A 21,946-nucleotide genomic window follows, 5' to 3' on the forward strand; every position below is an offset into this window, starting at 1 on the left:
CAGCATAATATAAAAGCAAACTAGATTTATTTGATAAATAAATTATGGTTTAAAGTTATTTGATATTAAATAAGTTAAAAAAAATTGAAACAAAAATGTATTATTAAAATTGTACAAAAAAGCTATAAGTAAAAATATTGAAAAAAATTATATAAAACAAAACAGATACTAAGACAATAACAATTTTATTGACATCACATGATAAAGAAAAAAATGAGTTTTAATAATAAAAACAATAAAATTCCTCCAAACATTTGTGATGGTCGCAAGTATAGAATTTTCGTGTGTAACAAAGCGAAGATATTAAAAGTGCTTTTGATTAAATGTGACTTTATTTATCAAAGTAAACGTACTTGCTTAACAGCGGTACATATACTAAAATTGGAACGATACATAGAAGATTAACATGGCCCCTGCGCAAGGATGACACGCAAAATCGTGAAGCGTTCCATATTTTTATTATCGTTGAAAAAGAGTTTTTTTAATTTAAAAAACAAATCTGTGATTTCTAAAGAAAAATTTAACCAAGTTTAGGCGATAATCGTTACAGCATAATATAAAAGCAAACTACATTTATTTGATAAATAAATTATGGTTTAAAATTCTTTGATAATAAATAAGTTAAAAAAAAATTTAAACAAAAATGTATTATTAAAGTTGTACAAAAAAAGCTATAAGTAAAAAAATTATATAAAACAAAACAGATACTAAGACAATAACAATTTTATTGACATCACATGATAAAGAAAAAAATGAGTTTTAATAATAAAAACAATAAAATTCCTCCAAACACTTGTGATGGTCGCAAGTATAGAAATTTTGTGTGTAACAAAGCGAAGATATTAAAAGTGCTTTTGATTAAATGTGACTTTATTTACCAAGGTAAACGTACTTGCTTAATAGCGGTACATATACTAAAATTGGAACAATACAGAGAAGATAAGCATGGCCCCTGCACAAGGATGACACGCAAAATCATGAAGCGTTCCATATTTTTATTACCGTTGAAAAAGAATTTTTTTAATTTGAAAAAACAAATCTGTGATTTCTAAATGAAAATTTAACTAAGATTAGGCGATAATCGTTACAGCATAATATAAAAAAACAAACTAGATTTATTTGATAAATAAAATATGGTTTAAAATTATTTGATAATAAATAAGTTAAAAAAAATTTAAACAAAAATTTATTATTAAAATTGTACAAAAAAAGCTATAAGAAAAAAATTGAAAAAAATTATATAAAACAAAACAGATACTAAATCAATAACAATTTTATTGACATCACATGATAAAGAAAAAAATAAGTTTTAATAATAAAAACAATAAAATTCTTCCAAACACTTGTGATGGTCGCAAGTATAGAATTTGCGTCTGTAACAAAGCGAAGATATTAAAAGTGCTTTTGATTAAATGTGACTTTATTTACCAAGGTAAACGTACTTGCTTAATAGCGGTACATATACTAAAATTGGAACAATACAAAGAAGATTAGCATGGCCCCTGCGCAAGGATGACACGCAAAATCATGAAGCGTTCCATATTTTTATTACCGTTGAAAAAGATTTTTTTTAATTTAAAAAACAAATCTGTGATTTCTAAAGAAAAATTTAACCAAGTTTAGGCGATAATCGTTACAGCATAATGAAAAAGCAAACTAGATTTATTTGATAAATAAATTATGGTTTAAATTATTTGATATTAAATAAGTTAAAAAAAATTGAAACAAAAATGTATTATTAAAATTGTACAAAAAAGCTATAAGTAAAAAAATTAAAAAAAATCATATAAAACAAAACAGATACTAAGACAATAACAATTTTATTGACATCACATGATAAAGAAAAAAATGAGTTTTAATAATAAAAACAATAAAATTCCTCCAAACATTTGTGATAGTCGCAAGTATAGAATTTGCGTCTGTAACAAAGCGAAGATTTTAAATGTGCTTTTGATTAAATGTGACTTTATTTACCAAGGTAAACGTACTTGCTTAATAGCGGTACATATACTAAAATTGGAACGATACAGAGAAGATTAGCATGGCCCCTGCGCAAGGATGACACGCAAAATCGTGAAGCGTTCTATATTTTAATTACCGTTGAAAAAGAGTTTTTTTAATTTAAAAAACAAATCTGTGATTTCTAAAGAAAAATTTAACCAAGTTTAGGCGATAATCGTTACAGCATAATATAAAAGCAAACTACATTTATTTGATAAATAAAATATGGTTTAAAATTATTTGATATTAAATAAGTTAAAAAAAAATTGAAACAAAAATGTATTATTAAAATTGTACAAAAAAGCTATAAGTAAAAAAATTGAAAAAAATTATATCAAACAAAACAGATACTAAGACAATAACAATTTTATTGACATCACATGATAAAGAAAAAAATGAGTTTTAATAATAAAAACAATAAAATTCCTCGAAACACTTGTGATGGTCGCAAGTATAGAAATTTTGTGTGTAACAAAGCGAAGATTTTAAAACTGCCTTTGATTAAATGTGACTTTATTTACCAAGGTAAACGTAATTGCTTAATAGCGGTACATATACTAAAATTGGAATGATACAGAGAAGATTAGCATGGACCCTGCGCAAGGATGACACGCAAAATCGTGAAGCGTTCCATATTTTTATTACCTTTGAAAAAGAGTTTTTTTAATTTAAAAAACAAATCTGTGATTTCTAAATGAAAATTTAACTAGTTTAGGCAATAATCGTTACAGCATAATATAACAGCAAACTAGATTTATTTGATAAATAAAATATGGTTTAAAATTATTTGATATTAAATAAGTTAAAAAAAAATTTAAACAAAAATGTATTATTAAAGTTGTACAAAAATAGCTATAAGTAAAAAAATTATATAAAACAAAACAGATACTAAAACAATAACAATTTTATTGACATCACATGATAAAGAAAAAAATGAGTTTTAATAATAAAAACAATAAAATTCCTCCAAACATTTGTGATGGTCGCAAGTATAGAATTTGCGTCTGTAACAAAGCGAAGATTTTAAAAGTGCTTTTGATTAAATGTGACTTTATTTACCAAGGTAAACGTACTTGCTTAATAGCGGTACATATACTAAAATTGGAGCGATACAGAGAAGATAAGCATGGCCCCTGCGCAAGGATGACACGCAAAATCATGAAGCGTTCCATATTTTTATTACCGTTGAAAAAGAATTTTTTTAATTTGAAAAAACAAATCTGTGATTTCTAAATAAAAATTTAACTAAGATTAGGCGATAATCGTTACAGCAAAATATAAAAAAACAAACTAGATTTATTTGATAAATAAAATATGGTTTAAAATTATTTGATATTAAATAAGTTAAAAAAAAATTTAAACAAAAATGTATTATTAAAATTGTACAAAAAAAGCTATAAGTAAAAAAATTGAAAAAATTTATATAAAACAAAACAGATACTAAGACAATAACAATTTTATTGACATCACGTGATAAAGAAAAAAATGAGTTTTAATAATAAAAACAATAAAATTCCTCCAAACATTTGTGATGGTCGCAAGTATAGAATTTTCGTGTGTAACAAAGCGAAGATATTAAAAGTGCTTTTGATTAAATCTGACTTTATTTATCAAAGTAAACGTACTTGCTTAATAGCGGTACATATACTAAAATTGGAACGATACAGAGAAGATTAGCATGGCCCCTGCGCAAGGATGACACGCAAAATCGTGAAGCGTTCCATATATTTATTACCGTTGAAAAAGAGTTTTTTTAATTTAAAAAACAAATCTGTGATTTCTAAATGAAAGTTTACCTAGTTTAGGCGATAATCGATACAACATAATATAAAAGCAAACTAGATTTATTTGATAAATAAATTATGGTTTAAAATTATTTGATATTAAATAAGTTAAAAAAATTGAAACAAAAATGTATTATTAAAATTGTACAAAAAAGCTATAAGTAAAAAAATTAAAAAAAATCATATAAAACAAAACAGATACTAAGACAATAACAATTTTATTGACATCACATGATAAAGAAAAAAATGAGTTTTAATAATAAAAACAATAAAATTCCTCCAAACATTTGTGATAGTCGCAAGTATAGAATTTGCGTCTGTAACAAAGCGAAGATTTTAAATGTGCTTTTGATTAAATGTGACTTTATTTACCAAGGTAAACGTACTTGCTTAATAGCGGTACATATACTAAAATTGGAACGATACAGAGAAGATTAGCATGGCCCCTGCGCAAGGATGACACGCAAAATCGTGAAGCGTTCTATATTTTAATTACCGTTGAAAAAGAGTTTTTTTAATTTAAAAAACAATTCTGTGATTTCTAAAGAAAAATTTAACCAAGTTTAGGCGATAATCGTTACAGCATAATATAAAAGCAAACTACATTTATTTGATAAATAAAATATGGTTTAAAATTATTTGATATTAAATAAGTTAAAAAAAAATTGAAACAAAAATGTATTATTAAAATTGTAAAAAAAAGCTATAAGTAAAAAAATTGAAAAAAATTATATCAAACAAAACAGATACTAAGACAATAACAATTTTATTGACATCACATAATAAAGAAAAAAATGAGTTTTAATAATAAAAACAATAAAATTCCTCGAAACACTTGTGATGGTCGCAAGTATAGAAATTTTGTCTGTAACAAAGCGAAGATTTTAAAACTGCCTTTGATTAAATGTGACTTTATTTACCAAGGTAAACGTAATTGCTTAATAGCGGTACATATACTAAAATTGGAATGATACAGAGAAGATTAGCATGGACCCTGCGCAAGGATGACACGCAAAATCGTGAAGCGTTCCATATTTTTATTACCTTTGAAAAAGAGTTTTTTTAATTTAAAAAACAAATCTGTGATTTCTAAATGAAAATTTAACTAGTTTAGGCGATAATCGTTACAGCATAATATAAAAGCAAACTAGATTTATTTGATAAATAAAATATGGTTTAAAATTATTTGATATTAAATAAGTTAAAAAAAAATTTAAACAAAAATGTATTATTAAAGTTGTACAAAAATAGCTATAAGTAAAAAAATTGAAAAAAATTATATAAAACAAAACAGATACTAAATCAATAACAATTTTATTGACATCACATGATAAAGAAAAAAATAAGTTTTAATAATAAAAACAATAAAATTCCTCCAAACACTTGTGATGGTCGCAAGTATAGAATTTGCGTCTATAACAAAGCGAAGATATTAAAAGTGCTTTTGATTAAATGTGACTTTATTTACCAAGGTAAACGTACTTGCTTAATAGCGGTACATATACTAAAATTGGAACGATACAAAGAAGATTAGCATGGCCCCTGCGCAAGGATGACACGCAAAATCATGAAGCGTTCCATATTTTTATTACCGTTGAAAAAGATTTTTTTTAATTTAAAAAACAAATCTGTGATTTCTAAAGAAAAATTTAACCAAGTTTAGGCGATAATCGTTACAGCATAATAAAAAAGCAAACTACATTTATTTGATAAATAAAATATGGTTTAAAATTATTTGATATTAAATAAGTTAAAAAAAAATTTAAACAAAAATGTATTATTAAAATTGAACAAAAAAAGCTATAAGTAAAAAAATTGAAAAAATTTATATAAAACAAAACAGATACTAAGACAATAACAATTTTATTGACATCACGTGATAAAGAAAAAAATGAGTTTTAATAATAAAAACAATAAAATTCCTCCAAACATTTGTGATGGTCGCAAGTATAGAATTTTTGTGTGTAACAAAGCGAAGATATTAAAAGTGCTTTTGATTAAATGTGACTTTATTTATCAAAGTAAACGTACTTGCTTAATAGCGGTACATATACTAAAATTGGAACGATACAGAGAAGATTAGCATGGCCCCTGCGCAAGGATGACACGCAAAATCGTGAAGCGTTCCATATATTTATTACCGTTGAAAAAGAGTTTTTTTAATTTAAAAAACAAATCTGTGATTTCTAAATAAAAGTTTACCTAGTTTAGGCGATAATCGACACAACATAATATAAAAGCAAACTAGATTTATTTGATAAATAAATTATGGTTTAAAATTATTTGATATTAAATAAGTTAAAAAAATTGAAACAAAAATGTATTATTAAAATTGTACAAAAAAGCTATAAGTAAAAAAATTAAAAAAAATCATATAAAACAAAACAGATACTAAGACAATAACAATTTTATTGACATCACATGATAAAGAAAAAAATGAGTTTTAATAATAAAAACAATAAAATTCCTCCAAACATTTGTGATAGTCGCAAGTATAGAATTTGCGTCTGTAACAAAGCGAAGATTTTAAATGTGCTTTTGATTAAATGTGACTTTATTTACCAAGGTAAACGTACTTGCTTAATAGCGGTACATATACTAAAATTGGAACGATACAGAGAAGATTAGCATGGCCCCTGCGCAAGGATGACACGCAAAATCGTGAAGCGTTCTATATTTTAATTACCGTTGAAAAAGAGTTTTTTTAATTTAAAAAACAAATCTGTGATTTCTAAAGAAAAATTTAACCAAGTTTAGGCGATAATCGTTACAGCATAATATAAAAGCAAACTACATTTATTTGATAAATAAAATATGGTTTAAAATTATTTGATATTAAATAAGTTAAAAAAAAATTGAAACAAAAATGTATTATTAAAATTGTACAAAAAAGCTATAAGTAAAAAAATTGAAAAAAATTATATCAAACAAAACAGATACTAAGACAATAACAATTTTATTGACATCACATAATAAAGAAAAAAATGAGTTTTAATAATAAAAACAATAAAATTCCTCGAAACACTTGTGATGGTCGCAAGTATAGAAATTTTGTCTGTAACAAAGCGAAGATTTTAAAACTGCCTTTGATTAAATGTGACTTTATTTACCAAGGTAAACGTAATTGCTTAATAGCGGTACATATACTAAAATTGGAATGATACAGAGAAGATTAGCATGGACCCTGCGCAAGGATGACACGCAAAATCGTGAAGCGTTCCATATTTTTATTACCTTTGAAAAAGAGTTTTTTTAATTTAAAAAACAAATCTGTGATTTCTAAATGAAAATTTAACTAGTTTAGGCGATAATTGTTACAGCATAATATAAAAGCAAACTACATTTATTTGATAAATAAAATATGGTTTAAAATTATTTGATATTAAATAAGTTAAAAAAAAATTTAAACAAAAATGTATTATTAAAGTTGTACAAAAATAGCTATAAGTAAAAAAATTGAAAAAAATTATATAAAACAAAACAGATACTAAATCAATAACAATTTTATTGACATCACATGATAAAGAAAAAAATAAGTTTTAATAATAAAAACAATAAAATTCCTCCAAACACTTGTGATGGTCGCAAGTATAGAATTTGCGTCTGTAACAAAGCGAAGATATTAAAAGTGCTTTTGATTAAATGTGACTTTATTTACCAAGTTAAACGTACTTGCTTAATAGCGGTACATATACTAAAATTGGAACAATACAAAGAAGATTAGCATAGCCCCTGCGCAAGGATGACACGCAAAATCATGAAGCGTTCCATATTTTTATTACCGTTGAAAAAGATTTTTTTTAATTTAAAAAACAAATCTGTGATTTCTAAAGAAAAATTTAACCAAGTTTAGGCGATAATCGTTACAGCATAATAAAAAAGCAAACTACATTTATTTGATAAATAAAATATGGTTTAAAATTATTTGATATTAAATAAGTTAAAAAAAAATTTAAACAAAAATGTATTATTAAAATTGTACAAAAAAAGCTATAAGTAAAAAAATTGAAAAAATTTATATAAAACAAAACAGATACTAAGACAATAACAATTTTATTGACATAACGTGATAAAGAAAAAAATGAGTTTTAATAATAAAAACAATAAAATTCCTCCAAACATTTGTGATGGTCGCAAGTATAGAATTTTCGTGTGTAACAAAGCGAAGATATTAAAAGTGCATTTGATTAAATGTGACTTTATTTATCAAAGTAAACGTACTTGCTTAATAGCGGTACATATACTAAAATTGGAACGATACAGAGAAGATTAGCATGGCCCCTGCGCAAGGATGACACGCAAAATCGTGAAGCGTTTCATATATTTATTACCGTTGAAAAAGAGTTTTTTTAATTTAAAAAACAAATCTGTGATTTCTAAATGAAAGTTTACCTAGTTTAGGCGATAATCGATACAACATAATATAAAAGCAAACTAGATTTATTTGATAAATAAATTATGGTTTAAAATTATTTGATATTAAATAAGTTAAAAAAAATTGAAACAAAAATGTATTATTAAAATTGTACAAAAAAGCTATAAGTAAAAAAATTAAAAAAAATCATATAAAACAAAACAGATACTAAGACAATAACAATTTTATTGACATCACATGATAAAGAAAAAAATGAGTTTTAATAATAAAAACAATAAAATTCCTCCAAACATTTGTGGTAGTCGCAAGTATAGAATTTGCTTCTGTAACAAAGCGAAGATTTTAAATGTGCTTTTGATTAAATGTGACTTTATTTACCAAGGTAAACGTACTTGCTTAATAGCGGTACATATACTAAAATTGGAACGATACAGAGAAGATTAGCATGGCCCCTGCGCAAGGATGACACGCAAAATCGTGAAGCGTTCTATATTTTAATTACCGTTGAAAAAGAGTTTTTTTAATTTAAAAAACAAATCTGTGATTTCTAAAGAAAAATTTAACCAAGTTTAGGCGATAATCGTTACAGCATAATATAAAAGCAAACTACATTTATTTGATAAATAAAATATGGTTTAAAATTATTTGATATTAAATAAGTTAAAAAAAAATTGAAACAAAAATGTATTATTAAAATTGTACAAAAAAGCTATAAGTAAAAAAATTGAAAAAAATTATATCAAACAAAACAGATACTAAGACAATAACAATTTTATTGACATCACATAATAAAGAAAAAAATGAGTTTTAATAATAAAAACAATAAAATTCCTCGAAACACTTGTGATGGTCGCAAGTATAGAAATTTTGTCTGTAACAAAGCGAAGATTTTAAAACTGCCTTTGATTAAATGTGACTTTATTTACCAAGGTAAACGTAATTGCTTAATAGCGGTACATATACTAAAATTGGAATGATACAGAGAAGATTAGCATGGACCCTGCGCAAGGATGACACGCATAATCGTGAAGCGTTCCATATTTTTATTACTATTGAAAAAGAGTTTTTTTAATTTAAAAAACAAATCTGTGATTTCTAAATGAAAATTTAACTAGTTTAGGCGATAATCGTTACAGCATAATATAAAAGCAAACTAGATTTATTTGATAAATAAAATATGGTTTAAAATTATTTGATATTAAATAAGTTAAAAAAAAATTTAAACAAAAATGTATTATTAAAGTTGTACAAAAATAGCTATAAGTAAAAAAATTGAAAAAAATTTTATAAAACAAAACAGATACTAAATCAATAACAATTTTATTGACATCACATGATAAAGAAAAAAATAAGTTTTAATAATAAAAACAATAAAATTCCTCCAAACACTTGTGATGGTCGCAAGTATAGAATTTGCGTCTGTAACAAAGCGAAGATATTAAAAGTGCTTTTGATTAAATGTGACTTTATTTACCAAGGTAAACGTACTTGCTTAATAGCGGTACATATACTAAAATTGGAACAATACAAAGAAGATTAGCATGGCCCCTGCGCAAGGATGACACGCAAAATCATGAAGCGTTCCATATTTTTATTACCGTTGAAAAAGATTTTTTTTAATTTAAAAAACAAATATGTGATTTCTAAAGAAAAATTTAACCAAGTTTAGGCGATAATCGTTACAGCATAATAAAAAAGCAAACTACATATATTTGATAAATAAAATATGGTTTAAAATTATTTGATATTAAATAAGTTAAAAAAAAATTTAAACAAAAATGTATTATTAAAATTGTACAAAAAAAGCTATAAGTAAAAAAATTGAAAAAATTTATATAAAACAAAACAGATACTAAGACAATAACAATTTTATTGACATCACGTGATAAAGAAAAAAATGAGTTTTAATAATAAAAACAATAAAATTCCTCCAAACATTTGTGATGGTTGCAAGTATAGAATTTTCGTGTGTAACAAAGCGAAGATATTAAAAGTGCTTTTGATTAAATGTGACTTTATTTATCAAAGTAAACGTACTTGCTTAATAGCGGTACATATACTAAAATTGGAACGATACAGAGAAGATTAGCATGGCCCCTGCGCAAGGATGACACGCAAAATCATGAAGCGTTCCATATTTTTATTACCGTTGAAAAAGATTTTTTTTAATTTAAAAAACAAATCTGTGATTTCTAAAGAAAAATTTAACCAAGTTTAGGCGATAATCGTTACAGCATAATAAAAAAGCAAACTACATTTATTTGATAAATAAAATATGGTTTAAAATTATTTGATATTAAATAAGTTAAAAAAAAATTTAAACAAAAATGTATTATTAAAATTGTACAAAAAAAGCTATAAGTAAAAAAATTGAAAAAATTTATATAAAACAAAACAGATACTAAGACAATAACAATTTTATTGACATCACGTGATAAAGAAAAAAATGAGTTTTAATAATAAAAACAATAAAATTCCTCCAAACATTTGTGATGGTTGCAAGTATAGAATTTTCGTGTGTAACAAAGCGAAGATATTAAAAGTGCTTTTGATTAAATGTGACTTTATTTATCAAAGTAAACGTACTTGCTTAATAGCGGTACATATACTAAAATTGGAACGATACAGAGAAGATTAGCATGGCCCCTGCGCAAGGATGACACGCAAAATCGTGAAGCGTTCCATATATTTATTACCGTTGAAAAAGAGTTTTTTTAATTTAAAAAACAAATCTGTGATTTCTAAATGAAAGTTTACCTAGTTTAGGCGATAATCGATACAACATAATATAAAAGCAAACTAGATTTATTTGATAAATAAATTATGGTTTAAAATTCTTTGATATTAAATAAGTTAAAAAAAATTGAAACAAAAATGTATTATTAAAATTGTACAAAAAAGCTATAAGTAAAAAAATTAAAAAAAATCATATAAAACAAAACAGATACTAAGACAATAACAATTTTATTGACATCACATGATAAAGAAAAAAATGAGTTTTAATAATAAAAACAATAAAATTCCTCCAAACATTTGTGATGGTCGCAAGTATAGAATTTGCGTCTGTAACAAAGCGAAGATTTTAAAAGTGCTTTTGATTAAATGTGACTTTATTTACCAAGGTAAACGTACTTGCTTAATAGCGGTACATATACTAAAATTGGAGCGATACAGAGAAGATTAGCTTGGCCCCTGCGCAAAGATGACACGCAAATTCGTGAAGCGTTCCATATTTTTATTACCGTTGAAAAAGAGTTTTTTAATTTAAAAAACAAATCTGTGATTTCTAAATGAAAATTTAACTAGTTTAGGCGATAATCGTTACAGCATAATATAAAAGCACACTACATTTATTTGATAAATAAAATATGGTTTAAAATTATTTGATAATAAATAAGTTAAAAAAAAATTTAAACAAAAATGTATTATTAAAGTTGTACAAAAAAAGCTATAAGTAAAAAAATTATATAAAACAAAACAGATACTAAGACAATAACAATTTTATTGACATCACATGATAAAGAAAAAAATGAGTTTTAATAATAAAAACAATAAAATTCCTCCAAACATTTGTGATGGTCGCAAGTATAGAATTTGCGTCTGTAACAAAGCGAAGATTTTAAAACTGCCTTTGATTAAATGTGACTTTATTTACCAAGGTAAACGTAATTGCTTAATAGCGGTACATATACTAAAATTGGAATGATACAGAGAAGATTAGCATGGCCCCTGCGCAAGGATGACACGCAAATTCGTGAAGCGTTCCATATTTTTATTACCGTTGAAAAAGAGTTTTTTTAATTTAAAAAACAAATCTGTGATTTCTAAATGAAAATTTAACTAGTTTAGGCGATAATCGTTACAGCATAATATAAAAGCACACTACATTTATTTGATAAATAAAATATGGTTTAAAATTCTTTGATAATAAATAAGTTAAAAAAAAATTTAAACAAAAATGTATTATTAAAGTTGTACAAAAAAAGCTATAAGTAAAAAAATTATATAAAACAAAACAGATACTAAGACAATAACAATTTTATTGACATCACATGATAAAGAAAAAAATGAGTTTTAATAATAAAAACAATAAAATTGCTCCAAACATTTGTGATGGTCGCAAGTATAGAATTTTCGTGTGTAACAAAGCGAAGATATTAAAAGTGCTTTTGATTAAATGTGACTTTATTTATCAAGGTAAACGTACTTGCTTAACAGCGGTACATATACTAAAATTGGAACGATACAGAGAAGATTAGCATGGCCCCTGCGCAAGGATGACACGCAAAATCGTGAAGCGTTCCATATATTTATTACCGTTGAAAAAGAGTTTTTTTAATTTAAAAAACAAATCTGTGATTTCTATATGAAAGTTTACCTAGTTTAGGCGATAATCGATACAGCATAATATAAAAGCAAATTAGATTTATTTGATAAATAAATTATGGTTTAAAATTATTTGATATTAAATAAGTTAAAAAAAAATTGAAACAAAAATGTATTATTAAAATTGTACAAAAAAGCTATAAGTAAAAATATTGAAAAAAATTATATCAAACAAAACAGATACTAAGACAATAACAATTTTATTGACATCACATGATAAAGAAAAAAATGAGTTTTAATAATAAAAACAATAAAGTTCCTCCAAACACTTGTGATGGTCGCAAGTATAGAATTTGCGTCTGTAACAAAGCGAAGATTTTAAAAGTGCTTTTGATTAAATGTGACTTTATTTACCAAGGTAAACGTACTTGCTTAATAGCGGTACATATACTAAAATTGGAACGATACAGAGAAGATTAGCATGGGCCCTGCGCAAGGATGACACGCAAAATCGTGAAGCGTTCCATAATTTTATTATCGTTGAAAAAGAGTTTTTTTAATTTAAAAAACAAATCTGTGATTTCTAAAGAAAAATTTAACCAAGTTTAGGCGATAATCGTTACAGCATAATAAAAAAACAAACTACATTTATTTAATAAATAAAATATGGTTTAAAATTATTTGATATTAAATAAGTTAAAAAAAAATTTAAACAAAAATGTATTATTAAAATTGTACAAAAAAAGCTATAAGTAAAAAAATTGAAAAAATTTATATAAAACAAAACAGATACTAAGACAATAACAATTTTATTGACATCACATGATAAAGAAAAAAATGAGTTTTAATAATAAAAACAATAAAATTCCTCCAAACATTTGTGATGGTCGCAAGTATAGAACTTTCATGTGTAACAAAGCGAAGATATTAAAAGTGCTTTTGATTAAATGTGACTTTATTTATCAAAATAAACGTACTTGCTTAATAGCGGTACATATACTAAAATTGGAATGATACAGAGAAGATTAGCATGGCCCCTGCGCAAGGATGACACGCAAAATCGTGAAGCGTTCCATATATTTATTACCGTTGAAAAAGAGTTTTTTTAATTTAAAAAACAAATCTGTGATTTCTAAATGAAAGTTTACCTAGTTTAGGCGATAATCGATACAGCATAATATAAAAGCAAACTAGATTTATTTGATAAATAAATTATGGTTTAAAATTATTTGATATTAAATAAGTTAAAAAAAATTGAAACAAAAATGTATTATTAAAATTGTACAAAAAAGCTATAAGTAAAAATATTGAAAAAAATTATATAAAACAAAACAGATACTAAGACAATAACAATTTTATTGACATCACATGATAAAGAAAAAAATGAGTTTTAATAATAAAAACAATAAAATTCCTCCAAACATTTGTGATGGTCGCAAGTATAGAATTTTCGTGTGTAACAAAGCGAAGATATTAAAAGTGCTTTTGATTAAATGTGACTTTATTTATCAAAGTAAACGTACTTGCTTAACAGCGGTACATATACTAAAATTGGAACGATACAGAGAAGATTAGCATGCCCCCTGCGCAAGGATGACACGCAAAATCGTGAAGCGTTCCATATATTTATTACCGTTGAAAAAGAGTTTTTTTAATTTAAAAAACAAATCTGTGATTTCTAAATGAAAGTTTACCTAGTTTAGGCGATAATCGATACAGCATAATATAAAAGCAAATTAGATTTATTTGATAAATAAATTATGGTTTAAAATTATTTGATATTAAATAAGTTAAAAAAAAATTGAAACAAAAATGTATTATTAAAATTGTACAAAAAAGCTATAAGTAAAAATATTGAAAAAAATTATATCAAACAAAACAAATACTAAGACAATAACAATTTTATTGACATCACATGATAAAGAAAAAAATGAGTTTTAATAATAAAAACAATAAAATTCCTCCAAACACTTGTGATGGTCGCAAGTATAGAATTTGCGTCTGTAACAAAGCGAAGACTTTAAAAGTGCTTTTGATTAAATGTGACTTTATTTACCAAGGTAAACGTACTTGCTTAATAGCGGTACATATACTAAAATTGGAACGATACAGAGAAGATTAGCATGGCCCCTGCGCAAGGATGACACGCAAAATCGTGAAGCGTTCCATATTTTTATTACCGTTGAAAAAGAATTTTTTTAATTTGAAAAAACAAATCTGTGATTTCTAAATAAAAATTTAACTAAGATTAGGCGATAATCGTTACAGCATAATATAAAAAAACAAAATCGATTTATTTGATAAATAAAATATGGTTTAAAATTCTTTGATAATAAATAAGTTAAAAAAAAATTTAAACAAAAATGTATTATTAAAATTGTACAAAAAAAGCTATAAGTAAAAAAATTGAAAAAATTTTTATAAAACAAAACAGATACTAAGACAATAACAATTTTATTGACATCACATGATAAAGAAAAAAATGAGTTTTAATAATAAAAACAATAAAATTCCTCCAAACATTTGTGATGGTCGCAAGTATAGAATTTTCGTGTGTAACAAAGCGAAGATATTAAAAGTGCTTTTGATTAAATGTGACTTTATTTACCAAAGTAAACGTACTTGCTTAATAGCGGTACATATACTAAAATTGGAACGATACAGAGAAGATTAGCATGGTCCCTGCGCAAAGATGACACGCAAAATCGTGAAGCGTTCCATATATTTATTACCGTTGAAAAAGAGTTTTTTTAATTTAAAAAACAAATCTGTGATTTCTAAATGAAAGTTTAACTAGTTTAGGCGATAATCGATACAGCATAGTATAAAAGCAAACTAGATTGATTTGATAAATAAAATATGGTTTAAAATTCTTTGATAATAAATAAGTTAAAAAAAAATTTAAACAAAAATGTATTATTAAAATTGTACAAAAAAAGCTATAAGTAAAAAAATTGAAAAAAATTATATAAAACAAAACAGATACTAAATTAATAACAATTTTATTGACATCACATGATAAAGAAAAAAATGAGTTTTAATAATAAAAACAATAAAGTTCCTCCAAACACTTGTGATGGTCGCAAGTATAGAATTTGCGTCTGTAACAAAGCGAAGATTTTAAAAGTGCTTTTGATTAAATGTGACTTTATTTACCAAGGTAAACGTACTTGCTTAATAGCGGTACATATACTAAAATTGGAACGATACAGAGAAGATTAGCATGGGCCCTGCGCAAGGATGACACGCAAAATCGTGAAGCGTTCCATAATTTTATTATCGTTGAAAAAGAGTTTTTTTAATTTAAAAAACAAATCTGTGATTTCTAAAGAAAAATTTAACCAAGTTTAGGCGATAATCGTTACAGCATAATAAAAAAACAAACTACATTTATTTAATAAATAAAATATGGTTTAAAATTATTTGATATTAAATAAGTTAAAAAAAAATTTAAACAAAAATGTATTATTAAAATTGTACAAAAAAAGCTATAAGTAAAAAAATTGAAAAAATTTATATAAAACAAAACAGATACTAAGACAATAACAATTTTATTGACATCACATGATAAAGAAAAAAATGAGTTTTAATAATAAAAACAATAAAATTCCTCCAAACATTTGTGATGGTCGCAAGTATAGAACTTTCGTGTGTAACAAAGCGAAGATATTAAAAGTGCTTTTGATTAAATGTGACTTTATTTATCAAAATAAACGTACTTGCTTAATAGCGGTACATATACTAAAATTGGAACGATACAGAGAAGATTAGCATGGCCCCTGCGCAAGGATGACACGCAAAATCGTGAAGCGTTCCATATATTTATTACCGTTGAAAAAGAGTTTTTTTAATTTAAAAAACAAATCTGTGATTTCTAAATGAAAGTTTACCTAGTTTAGGCGATAATCGATACAGCATAATATAAAAGCAAACTAGATTTATTTGATAAATAAATTATGGTTTAAAATTATTTGATATTAAATAAGTTAAAAAAAATTGAAACAAAAATGTATTATTAAAATTGTACAAAAAAGCTATAAGTAAAAATATTGAAAAAAATTATATAAAACAAAACAGATACTAAGACAATAACAATTTTATTGACATCACATGATAAAGAAAAAAATGAGTTTTAATAATAAAAACAATAAAATTCCTCCAAACATTTGTGATGGTCGCAAGTATAGAATTTTCGTGTGTAACAAAGCGAAGATATTAAAAGTGCTTTTGATTAAATGTGACTTTATTTATCAAAGTAAACGTACTTGCTTAACAGCGGTACATATACTAAAATTGGAACGATACAGAGAAGATTAGCATGCCCCCTGCGCAAGGATGACACGCAAAATCGTGAAGCGTTCCATATATTTATTACCGTTGAAAAAGAGTTTTTTTAATTTAAAAAACAAATCTGTGATTTCTAAATGAAAGTTTACCTAGTTTAGGCGATAATCGATACAGCATAATATAAAAGCAAATTAGATTTATTTGATAAATAAATTATGGTTTAAAATTATTTGATATTAAATAAGTTAAAAAAAAATTGAAACAAAAATGTATTATTAAAATTGTACAAAAAAGCTATAAGTAAAAATATTGAAAAAAATTATATCAAACAAAACAAATACTAAGACAATAACAATTTTATTGACATCACATGATAAAGAAAAAAATGAGTTTTAATAATAAAAACAATAAAATTCCTCCAAACACTTGTGATGGTCGCAAGTATAGAATTTGCGTCTGTAACAAAGCGAAGACTTTAAAAGTGCTTTTGATTAAATGTGACTTTATTTACCAAGGTAAACGTACTTGCTTAATAGCGGTACATATACTAAAATTGGAACGATACAGAGAAGATTAGCATGGCCCCTGCGCAAGGATGACACGCAAAATCGTGAAGCGTTCCATATTTTTATTACCGTTGAAAAAGAATTTTTTTAATTTGAAAAAAAAAAATCTGTGATTTCTAAATAAAAATTTAACTAAGATTAGGCGATAATCGTTACAGCATAATATAAAAAAACAAAATCGATTTATTTGATAAATAAAATATGGTTTAAAATTCTTTGATAATAAATAAGTTAAAAAAAAATTTAAACAAAAATGTATTATTAAAATTGTACAAAAAAAGCTATAAGTAAAAAAATTGAAAAAATTTTTATAAAACAAAACAGATACTAAGACAATAACAATTTTATTGACATCACATGATAAAGAAAAAAATGAGTTTTAATAATAAAAACAATAAAATTCCTCCAAACATTTGTGATGGTCGCAAGTATAGAATTTTCGTGTGTAACAAAGCGAAGATATTAAAAGTGCTTTTGATTAAATGTGACTTTATTTACCAAAGTAAACGTACTTGCTTAATAGCGGTACATATACTAAAATTGGAACGATACAGAGAAGATTAGCATGGTCCCTGCGCAAAGATGACACGCAAAATCGTGAAGCGTTCCATATATTTATTACCGTTGAAAAAGAGTTTTTTTAATTTAAAAAACAAATCTGTGATTTCTAAATGAAAGTTTAACTAGTTTAGGCGATAATCGATACAGCATAGTATAAAAGCAAACTAGATTTATTTGATAAATAAAATATGGTTTAAAATTCTTTGATAATAAATAAGTTAAAAAAAAATTTAAACAAAAATGTATTATTAAAATTGTACAAAAAAAGCTATAAGTAAAAAAATTGAAAAAAATTATATAAAACAAAACAGATACTAAATTAATAACAATTTTATTGACATCACATGATAAAGAAAAAAATGAGTTTTAATAATAAAAACAATAAAATTCCTCCAAACACTTGTGATGGTCGCAAGTATAGAATTTGCGTCTGTAACAAAGCGAAGATATTAAAAGTGCTTTTGATTAAATGTGACTTTATTTACCAAGGTAAACGTACTTGCTTAATAGCGGTACATATACTAAAATTGGAACAGTACAGAGAAGATTAGCATGGCTCCTGCGCAAAGATGACACGCAAAATCATGAAGCGTTCTATAATTTTATTACCGTTGAAAAAGAATTTTTTTAATTTGAAAAAACAAATCTGTGATTTCTAAATAAAAATTTAACTAAGATTAGGCGATAATCGTTACAACATAATTTTAAAAAACAAACTAGATTTATTTGATAAATAAAATATGGTTTAAAATTATTTGATATTAAATAAGTTAAAAAAAAATTTAAACAAAAATGTATTATTAAAATTGTACAAAAAAGCTATAAGTAAAAATATTGAAAAAAATTATATCAAACAAAACAGATACTAAGACAATAACAATTTTATTGACATCACATGATAAAGAAAAAAATGAGTTTTAATAATAAAAACAATAAAATTCCTCCAAACACTTGTGATGGTCGCAAGTATAGAATTTTCGTCTGTAACAAACCGAAGATATTAAAAGTGCTTTTGATTAAATGTGACTTTATTTACCAAGGTAAACGTACTTGCTTAATAGCGGTACATATACTAAAATTGGAGCGATACAGAGAAGATTAGCTTGGCCCCTGCGCAAAGATGACACGCAAATTCGTGAAGCGTTCCATATTTTTATTACTTTTGAAAAAAAGTTTTTTTAATTTAAAAAACAAATCTGTGAATTCTAAATGAAAATTTAACTAGTTTAGGCGATAATCGTTACAGCATAATATAAAAGCACACTACATTTATTTGATAAATAAAATATGGTTTAAAATTCTTTGATAATAAATAAGTTAAAAAAAAATTTAAACAAAAATGTATTATTAAAGTTGTACAAAAAAAGGTATAAGTAAAAAAATTATATAAATCAAAACAGATACTAAGACAATAACAATTTTATTGACATCACATGATAAAGAAAAAAATGAGTTTTAATAATAAAAACAATAAAATTCCTTCAAACACTGGTGATGGTCGCAAGTATAGAATTTGCGTCTGTAACAAAGCGAAGATTTTAAAAGTGCTTTTGATTAAATGTGACTTTATTTACCAAGGTAAACGTACTTGCTTAATAGCGGTACATATACTAAAATTGGAATAATACAGAGAAGATTAGTATGGCCTCTGCGCAAGGATGACACGCAAAATCATGAAGCGTTCTATATTTTTATTACCGTTGAAAAATAATTTTTTTAATTTGAAAAAACAAATCTGTGATTTCTAAATGAAAATTTAACTAAGATTAGGCGATAATCGTTACAGCATAATATAAAAAAACAAACTAGATTTATTTGATAAATAAAATATGGTTTAAAATTCTTTGATAATAAATAAGTTAAAAAAAAATTTAAACAAAAATGTATTATTAAAATTGTACAAAAAAAGCTATAAGTAAAAAAATTGAAAAAATTTATATAAAACAAAACAGATACTAAGACAATAACAATTTTATTGACATCACATGATAAAGAAAAAAATGAGTTTTAATAATAAAAACAATAAAATTCCTCCAAACATTTGTGATGGTCGCAAGTATAGAATTTTCGTGTGTAACAAAGCGAAGATATTAAAAGTGCTTTTGATTAAATGTGAATTTATTTACCGAAGAAAACGTACTTGCTTAATAGCGGTACATATACTAAAATTGGAACGATACAGAGAAGATTACCATGGCCTCTGCGCAAGGATGACACGCAAAATCGTGAAGCGTTCCATATATTTATTACCGTTGAAAAAGAGTTTTTTTAATTTAAAAAACAAATCTGTGATTACTAAATAAAAATTTAACTAGTTTAGGCGATACTCGATACAGCATAATATAAAAGCAAACTAGATTTATTTGATAAATAAATTATGGTTTAAAATTATTTGATATTAAATAAGTTAAAACAAAATTTAAACAAAAATGTATTATTAAAATTGTACAAAAAAGCTATAAAGAAAAATATTGAAAAAAATTATATCAAACAAAACAGATACTAAGACAATAACAATTTTATTGACATCACATGATAAAGAAAAAAATGAGTTTTAATAATAAAAACAATAAAATTCCTCCAAACACTTGTGATGGTCGCAAGTATAGAAATTTTGTCTGTAACAAAGCGAAGATTTTAAAAGTGCTTTTGATTAAATGTGACTTTATTTATCAAAGTAAACGTACTTGCTTAATAGCGGTACATATACTAAAATTGGAACGATACAGAGAAGATTAGCATGGCCCCTGCGCAAGGATGACACGCAAAATCGTGAAGCGTTCCATATATTTATTACCGTTGAAAAAGAGTTTTTTTAATTTAAAAAACAAATCTGTGATTTCTAAATGAAAGTTTAACTAGTTTAGGCGATAATCGATACAACATAATATAAAAGCAAACTAGATTTATTTGATAAATAAATTATGGTTTAAAATTATTTGATATTAAATAAGTTAAAAAAAAATTTAAACAAAAATGTATTATTAAAATTGTACAAAAAAAGCTATAAGTAAAAAAATTGAAAAAATTTATATAAAACAAAACAGATACTAAGACAATAACAATTTTATTGACATCACATGATAAAGAAAAAAATGAGTTTTAATAATAAAAACAATAAAATTCCTCCAAACATTTGTGATAGTCGCAAGTATAGAATTTTCGTGTGTAACAAAGCGAAGATATTAAAAGTGCTTTTGATTAAATGTGACTTTATTTATCAAAGTAAACGTACTTGCTTAATAGCGGTACATATACTAAAATTGGAACGATACAGAGAAGATTAGCATGGCCCCTGCGCAAGGATGACACGCAAAATCGTGAAGCGTTCCATATATTTATTACCGTTGAAAAAGAGTTTTTTTAATTTAAAAAACAAATCTGTGATTTCTAAATGAAAGTTTACCTAGTTTAGGCGATAATCGATACAACATAATATAAAAGCAAACTAGATTTATTTGATAAATAAATTATGGTTTAAAATTATTTGATATTAAATAAGTTAAAAAAAATTGAAACAAAAATGTATTATTAAAATTGTACAAAAAAGCTATAAGTAAAAAAATTAAAAAAAATCATATAAAACAAAACAGATACTAAGACAATAACAATTTTATTGACATCACATGATAAAGAAAAAAATGAGTTTTAATAATAAAAACAATAAAATTCCTCCAAACATTTGTGATGGTCGCAAGTATAGAATTTGCGTCTGTAACAAAGCGAAGATTTTAAAAGTGCTTTTGATTAAATGTGACTTTATTTACCAAGGTAAACGTACTTGCTTAATAGCGGTACATATACTAAAATTGGAGCGATACAGAGAAGATTAGCTTGGCCCCTGCGCAAAGATGACACGCAAATTCGTGAAGCGTTCCATATTTTTATTACCGTTGAAAAAGAGTTTTTTAATTTAAAAAACAAATCTGTGATTTCTAAATGAAAATTTAACTAGTTTAGGCGATAATCGTTACAGCATAATATAAAAGCACACTACATTTATTTGATAAATAAAATATGGTTTAAAATTATTTGATAATAAATAA

General features: G+C 24.7%; 40 non-coding genes across 40 annotated transcripts; all 40 read left to right on the forward strand.

Annotated features, from left to right (window-relative positions):
* The first annotated feature begins 349 nt into the window (after positions 1-349).
* On the forward strand, positions 350-458 carry LOC145758075 (U6 spliceosomal RNA). The gene has a single exon (XR_014286074.1). It is a non-coding gene; the product is annotated as a U6 spliceosomal RNA (small nuclear RNA).
* Positions 459-888: 430 nt separating this feature from the next.
* On the forward strand, positions 889-997 carry LOC145757808 (U6 spliceosomal RNA). The gene has a single exon (XR_014285824.1). It is a non-coding gene; the product is annotated as a U6 spliceosomal RNA (small nuclear RNA).
* A 441-nt stretch (positions 998-1,438) lies between these two features.
* LOC145757907 (U6 spliceosomal RNA) lies at positions 1,439-1,547 on the forward strand. Its single transcript, XR_014285917.1, has one exon. It is a non-coding gene; the product is annotated as a U6 spliceosomal RNA (small nuclear RNA).
* A 437-nt stretch (positions 1,548-1,984) lies between these two features.
* Positions 1,985-2,093, forward strand: LOC145757824 (U6 spliceosomal RNA). Its single transcript, XR_014285839.1, has one exon. It is a non-coding gene; the product is annotated as a U6 spliceosomal RNA (small nuclear RNA).
* A 439-nt stretch (positions 2,094-2,532) lies between these two features.
* Positions 2,533-2,641, forward strand: LOC145758032 (U6 spliceosomal RNA). Its single transcript, XR_014286035.1, has one exon. It is a non-coding gene; the product is annotated as a U6 spliceosomal RNA (small nuclear RNA).
* A 429-nt stretch (positions 2,642-3,070) lies between these two features.
* Positions 3,071-3,179, forward strand: LOC145757959 (U6 spliceosomal RNA). The gene has a single exon (XR_014285965.1). It is a non-coding gene; the product is annotated as a U6 spliceosomal RNA (small nuclear RNA).
* A 443-nt stretch (positions 3,180-3,622) lies between these two features.
* On the forward strand, positions 3,623-3,731 carry LOC145757784 (U6 spliceosomal RNA). The gene has a single exon (XR_014285801.1). It is a non-coding gene; the product is annotated as a U6 spliceosomal RNA (small nuclear RNA).
* A 436-nt stretch (positions 3,732-4,167) lies between these two features.
* On the forward strand, positions 4,168-4,276 carry LOC145757825 (U6 spliceosomal RNA). The gene has a single exon (XR_014285840.1). It is a non-coding gene; the product is annotated as a U6 spliceosomal RNA (small nuclear RNA).
* Positions 4,277-4,715: 439 nt separating this feature from the next.
* Positions 4,716-4,824, forward strand: LOC145758030 (U6 spliceosomal RNA). The gene has a single exon (XR_014286033.1). It is a non-coding gene; the product is annotated as a U6 spliceosomal RNA (small nuclear RNA).
* A 439-nt stretch (positions 4,825-5,263) lies between these two features.
* LOC145757883 (U6 spliceosomal RNA) lies at positions 5,264-5,372 on the forward strand. The gene has a single exon (XR_014285895.1). It is a non-coding gene; the product is annotated as a U6 spliceosomal RNA (small nuclear RNA).
* Positions 5,373-5,812: 440 nt separating this feature from the next.
* LOC145757785 (U6 spliceosomal RNA) lies at positions 5,813-5,921 on the forward strand. The gene has a single exon (XR_014285802.1). It is a non-coding gene; the product is annotated as a U6 spliceosomal RNA (small nuclear RNA).
* Positions 5,922-6,357: 436 nt separating this feature from the next.
* Positions 6,358-6,466, forward strand: LOC145757826 (U6 spliceosomal RNA). The gene has a single exon (XR_014285841.1). It is a non-coding gene; the product is annotated as a U6 spliceosomal RNA (small nuclear RNA).
* Positions 6,467-6,905: 439 nt separating this feature from the next.
* On the forward strand, positions 6,906-7,014 carry LOC145758031 (U6 spliceosomal RNA). The gene has a single exon (XR_014286034.1). It is a non-coding gene; the product is annotated as a U6 spliceosomal RNA (small nuclear RNA).
* Positions 7,015-7,453: 439 nt separating this feature from the next.
* LOC145757969 (U6 spliceosomal RNA) lies at positions 7,454-7,562 on the forward strand. Its single transcript, XR_014285975.1, has one exon. It is a non-coding gene; the product is annotated as a U6 spliceosomal RNA (small nuclear RNA).
* A 440-nt stretch (positions 7,563-8,002) lies between these two features.
* On the forward strand, positions 8,003-8,111 carry LOC145757811 (U6 spliceosomal RNA). The gene has a single exon (XR_014285827.1). It is a non-coding gene; the product is annotated as a U6 spliceosomal RNA (small nuclear RNA).
* A 437-nt stretch (positions 8,112-8,548) lies between these two features.
* LOC145757827 (U6 spliceosomal RNA) lies at positions 8,549-8,657 on the forward strand. Its single transcript, XR_014285842.1, has one exon. It is a non-coding gene; the product is annotated as a U6 spliceosomal RNA (small nuclear RNA).
* Positions 8,658-9,096: 439 nt separating this feature from the next.
* Positions 9,097-9,205, forward strand: LOC145758028 (U6 spliceosomal RNA). Its single transcript, XR_014286031.1, has one exon. It is a non-coding gene; the product is annotated as a U6 spliceosomal RNA (small nuclear RNA).
* A 439-nt stretch (positions 9,206-9,644) lies between these two features.
* On the forward strand, positions 9,645-9,753 carry LOC145757906 (U6 spliceosomal RNA). The gene has a single exon (XR_014285916.1). It is a non-coding gene; the product is annotated as a U6 spliceosomal RNA (small nuclear RNA).
* A 440-nt stretch (positions 9,754-10,193) lies between these two features.
* Positions 10,194-10,302, forward strand: LOC145757707 (U6 spliceosomal RNA). Its single transcript, XR_014285729.1, has one exon. It is a non-coding gene; the product is annotated as a U6 spliceosomal RNA (small nuclear RNA).
* Positions 10,303-10,742: 440 nt separating this feature from the next.
* LOC145757787 (U6 spliceosomal RNA) lies at positions 10,743-10,851 on the forward strand. The gene has a single exon (XR_014285804.1). It is a non-coding gene; the product is annotated as a U6 spliceosomal RNA (small nuclear RNA).
* A 437-nt stretch (positions 10,852-11,288) lies between these two features.
* LOC145758154 (U6 spliceosomal RNA) lies at positions 11,289-11,397 on the forward strand. Its single transcript, XR_014286148.1, has one exon. It is a non-coding gene; the product is annotated as a U6 spliceosomal RNA (small nuclear RNA).
* Positions 11,398-11,825: 428 nt separating this feature from the next.
* Positions 11,826-11,934, forward strand: LOC145757913 (U6 spliceosomal RNA). Its single transcript, XR_014285922.1, has one exon. It is a non-coding gene; the product is annotated as a U6 spliceosomal RNA (small nuclear RNA).
* A 429-nt stretch (positions 11,935-12,363) lies between these two features.
* LOC145757836 (U6 spliceosomal RNA) lies at positions 12,364-12,472 on the forward strand. The gene has a single exon (XR_014285851.1). It is a non-coding gene; the product is annotated as a U6 spliceosomal RNA (small nuclear RNA).
* A 438-nt stretch (positions 12,473-12,910) lies between these two features.
* On the forward strand, positions 12,911-13,019 carry LOC145757977 (U6 spliceosomal RNA). The gene has a single exon (XR_014285982.1). It is a non-coding gene; the product is annotated as a U6 spliceosomal RNA (small nuclear RNA).
* Positions 13,020-13,459: 440 nt separating this feature from the next.
* Positions 13,460-13,568, forward strand: LOC145757859 (U6 spliceosomal RNA). The gene has a single exon (XR_014285872.1). It is a non-coding gene; the product is annotated as a U6 spliceosomal RNA (small nuclear RNA).
* Positions 13,569-14,005: 437 nt separating this feature from the next.
* On the forward strand, positions 14,006-14,114 carry LOC145757934 (U6 spliceosomal RNA). The gene has a single exon (XR_014285942.1). It is a non-coding gene; the product is annotated as a U6 spliceosomal RNA (small nuclear RNA).
* A 438-nt stretch (positions 14,115-14,552) lies between these two features.
* LOC145757696 (U6 spliceosomal RNA) lies at positions 14,553-14,661 on the forward strand. The gene has a single exon (XR_014285719.1). It is a non-coding gene; the product is annotated as a U6 spliceosomal RNA (small nuclear RNA).
* A 443-nt stretch (positions 14,662-15,104) lies between these two features.
* On the forward strand, positions 15,105-15,213 carry LOC145758024 (U6 spliceosomal RNA). Its single transcript, XR_014286027.1, has one exon. It is a non-coding gene; the product is annotated as a U6 spliceosomal RNA (small nuclear RNA).
* Positions 15,214-15,652: 439 nt separating this feature from the next.
* Positions 15,653-15,761, forward strand: LOC145757975 (U6 spliceosomal RNA). The gene has a single exon (XR_014285980.1). It is a non-coding gene; the product is annotated as a U6 spliceosomal RNA (small nuclear RNA).
* Positions 15,762-16,201: 440 nt separating this feature from the next.
* On the forward strand, positions 16,202-16,310 carry LOC145757788 (U6 spliceosomal RNA). Its single transcript, XR_014285805.1, has one exon. It is a non-coding gene; the product is annotated as a U6 spliceosomal RNA (small nuclear RNA).
* Positions 16,311-16,747: 437 nt separating this feature from the next.
* LOC145757935 (U6 spliceosomal RNA) lies at positions 16,748-16,856 on the forward strand. The gene has a single exon (XR_014285943.1). It is a non-coding gene; the product is annotated as a U6 spliceosomal RNA (small nuclear RNA).
* A 438-nt stretch (positions 16,857-17,294) lies between these two features.
* On the forward strand, positions 17,295-17,403 carry LOC145757697 (U6 spliceosomal RNA). Its single transcript, XR_014285720.1, has one exon. It is a non-coding gene; the product is annotated as a U6 spliceosomal RNA (small nuclear RNA).
* Positions 17,404-17,847: 444 nt separating this feature from the next.
* Positions 17,848-17,956, forward strand: LOC145758025 (U6 spliceosomal RNA). Its single transcript, XR_014286028.1, has one exon. It is a non-coding gene; the product is annotated as a U6 spliceosomal RNA (small nuclear RNA).
* Positions 17,957-18,395: 439 nt separating this feature from the next.
* LOC145758175 (U6 spliceosomal RNA) lies at positions 18,396-18,504 on the forward strand. Its single transcript, XR_014286168.1, has one exon. It is a non-coding gene; the product is annotated as a U6 spliceosomal RNA (small nuclear RNA).
* A 442-nt stretch (positions 18,505-18,946) lies between these two features.
* LOC145758155 (U6 spliceosomal RNA) lies at positions 18,947-19,055 on the forward strand. The gene has a single exon (XR_014286149.1). It is a non-coding gene; the product is annotated as a U6 spliceosomal RNA (small nuclear RNA).
* Positions 19,056-19,484: 429 nt separating this feature from the next.
* LOC145758072 (U6 spliceosomal RNA) lies at positions 19,485-19,593 on the forward strand. The gene has a single exon (XR_014286071.1). It is a non-coding gene; the product is annotated as a U6 spliceosomal RNA (small nuclear RNA).
* Positions 19,594-20,036: 443 nt separating this feature from the next.
* On the forward strand, positions 20,037-20,145 carry LOC145758102 (U6 spliceosomal RNA). Its single transcript, XR_014286100.1, has one exon. It is a non-coding gene; the product is annotated as a U6 spliceosomal RNA (small nuclear RNA).
* Positions 20,146-20,583: 438 nt separating this feature from the next.
* Positions 20,584-20,692, forward strand: LOC145757789 (U6 spliceosomal RNA). The gene has a single exon (XR_014285806.1). It is a non-coding gene; the product is annotated as a U6 spliceosomal RNA (small nuclear RNA).
* A 439-nt stretch (positions 20,693-21,131) lies between these two features.
* LOC145757790 (U6 spliceosomal RNA) lies at positions 21,132-21,240 on the forward strand. Its single transcript, XR_014285807.1, has one exon. It is a non-coding gene; the product is annotated as a U6 spliceosomal RNA (small nuclear RNA).
* A 437-nt stretch (positions 21,241-21,677) lies between these two features.
* On the forward strand, positions 21,678-21,786 carry LOC145758156 (U6 spliceosomal RNA). The gene has a single exon (XR_014286150.1). It is a non-coding gene; the product is annotated as a U6 spliceosomal RNA (small nuclear RNA).
* The last annotated feature ends 160 nt before the right edge of the window (positions 21,787-21,946 follow it).

Source organism: Corella eumyota, chromosome 6, assembly GCF_963082875.1.
Source record: "Corella eumyota chromosome 6, kaCorEumy4.1, whole genome shotgun sequence".
NCBI classification, from domain to species: domain Eukaryota; kingdom Metazoa; phylum Chordata; class Ascidiacea; order Phlebobranchia; family Corellidae; genus Corella; species Corella eumyota.